Source organism: Hippoglossus hippoglossus, chromosome 16, assembly GCF_009819705.1.
Source record: "Hippoglossus hippoglossus isolate fHipHip1 chromosome 16, fHipHip1.pri, whole genome shotgun sequence".
Taxonomy (NCBI): Eukaryota; Metazoa; Chordata; class Actinopteri; order Pleuronectiformes; family Pleuronectidae; genus Hippoglossus; species Hippoglossus hippoglossus.
This window is the reverse complement of record NC_047166.1, coordinates 550,663-553,162: the sequence shown is the minus strand read 5'-3', so window position 1 is coordinate 553,162 and position 2,500 is coordinate 550,663. Positions and strand designations below refer to the sequence as shown.

Genomic DNA, 2,500 nt, shown 5'->3' with positions numbered 1-2,500 from the left:
TTGTATTTGTAGGTGTTGACTGGAGTTTGAGGTAGCTACTAGCTAACTGTAGGCTAACCTTATGTGCTGCCATGTAAAGAGCGTGTTGCCCCCAGAGTTAAGTGTGATGTCAACGACACGTGATGTTCATGTTTCCGGTAAACACGGAAACTCTTTCAGTCCAGAGCTCAGGAATCTGCGATGTGATTGGTCCAGCAGGTGCCGGCCGTGTCGGGACAAACCTGACGTCCACCACAAAAAACCTGTTTGTAACTTCCACAGAAAAACATGCAGCTGTTAAGGGTTCGCTTTAAGACTAAAACTATGAAACTAAATTCATCCTGATTTTACTTTGAGGTTCACAAGAATCTCAGCTGCATCATTTGAACTTTTCATTTTCGTTGTTTTGGCGCCGAAGTGTTTCCTGTCGTAAAAACCTCGGGCCAGAGTGAAAAAGCCTCACAGCTGTTTGTAGGAAGCATCGTGATGAGGACGTGAATCTTTTGTTTCTGATCGATCATTTGGTTTAAGTTCCGTTCTCTGGTTACATGTAGTTGCTAACAGGTCAAATTCAAATGTCACGTTATGAGCCGACCGTCACTGTGGAGCAAACATCCAGATCACAGAGCAGAAGACCATCCTTCAGCCGCCGAACCAGGCCGCTGAGGATTGGCTCATTACACGAGTCTGAGGAGACTCTCACTCTGTATTTGTGAGCCCACAGATGGATGAACAGATTGTCTCTGGAGGCTCCAGTTCAGAGGGATTCTCGTTTCAATCTCGCCGACTGTCGCCAATAAATAAAATCTGAAGAGGAGAAGAAGAAGAGAGGTTTCCTCCAGACAGACCGCGCTCTGTTTCCTGCGGATGATGAAACCCTCCTCCTGGTTAACGGCAGGAGGAAGAGGAAGTCCTCTCCTGTTTTACTGAATTAAAAGTGGAGGAGACTAGTTTGATCCAATCAGATCATTTTAAACTGAAGGATCAGCCTCAGTGACGAGTGAAACCCACAGAGACACTAGAACGATCAAAGATTCATGCTTCAGTAGTTTCAGCCTCATTTTCAAGCTGGAGCTGGATTTTAATTCATTTCTTCCTCTGCGCTCTGAAGGAGGACGCGTTAATGAGAACAAACTACAAACACTCCTCGTCACTGATAATGAGACAGCTGAGCGATGCTGCTGAACAATCCACCACGCTCACGTTGTTTGTTGGTATCGTCGCCGTCTTCAGGAGATTTCCAGAGAAAACACAGAACCTGAGCCTCTGGAAACATTAAACGATGAGGAGCTTTAATGAGCGCCTGGTTTCTGTAGCGTCTCTTCTGGACAGCTGTGACTTCATTATCTGTCTCTGCCGCCGGCGTCCTGGGGTTATTACATCTGTCCAAACAAACGCTGCGTGTTACGGCCCGGGGTTGGTCACGCTGCTAATTGGAACTTTCATGGGAACCTGGAGCTCAAGGACCTGAGGGAGATCAGGTCCTTTCTGGTTAAACCAGCTGAGGTCAAACTTAAGTTTGTAGCCACGTTAGCATCGAGGGAAGGTGACAGTGGTCAGTACAGACACAGCAAAGTTTTTACTGCTGCTGATCTCTGACCAGTTACAGCAGGAGTAACCTCGGCCTCACTGCCCAGCACGACAACAACATCGCAGCTTCATGGTCGGAGAACGTTAGCTAGGTGCTAATCAAAGAACAACAACATCACAGTTACAAAGACAGAATGTGTGGAGTTTGACCGTTTCTTTGTGTCACATGTGAATCGTTTCATTCGTTACAAATGTATCAGTAAAATTTACGTTAAGTTACAGCAGCATCTCCCAAAGCTGTCGCTCGCTGAGCTAACGCTGCAGAATAGTAATAGTATGTTAAGATTTATACATCAGCAACAGGAGAAAACAATTAGCAGCAGGTTGTTCTGCCTCTAATGAGACTTAACGTTCACACACGTTCTGTAAACTTTACAACATTAGTCCAACATCGCTCCGCCCTGAAACAACAGACGCTAACTTCAAACGGCAGGTTCCAAATGCTACAAGATAAACAGTTCAACACCATGAAAACCTTTGTACTGACTGTGTTCATAAAGCAGTTGGAGCCATTTTAAATGTAAAATAATATATATTCTTCAGATGATGGAAGAACATAAAGTGCTGGAAACTGGAAACAACAGCGTCGTACAGCCAGAAAAATAACTCTTCAGTGGGCGGAGACTATACAGCGAGCTTCAGAGCTGGGGGAGGTCCTTCGCTAAACAGAATTTTATAACGTGTAGAAGGGAGCAACATCTAAACAATAGATTTGTACTCGCTGTAACAGAAGAGAAGGAAGAGAGACCATGGTGTTTCTCAAATCAGGAGAAACAAAGATCTGTGTTACAAAGACGTGAAAAGTTACTTTACGTGTCGTCTTTAAAAAACCTCTTCCTGCTCTGTTACACACTGTGTTGGTTGTATATCTTGTATCTAAAATGAGACCAGCAGGGGGCACAGTGAGCAGTTTTTTCCCTCAGGAGGAGGT

General features: G+C 44.8%; 1 protein-coding gene across 1 annotated transcript in view; it reads right to left on the bottom strand.

The window, feature by feature from the left end:
- Nucleotides 1-2,500, bottom strand: part of cpne4a (copine IVa) — a 33,178-nt gene that overhangs the window by 13,104 nt on the left and 17,574 nt on the right. The window lies entirely within an intron of this gene.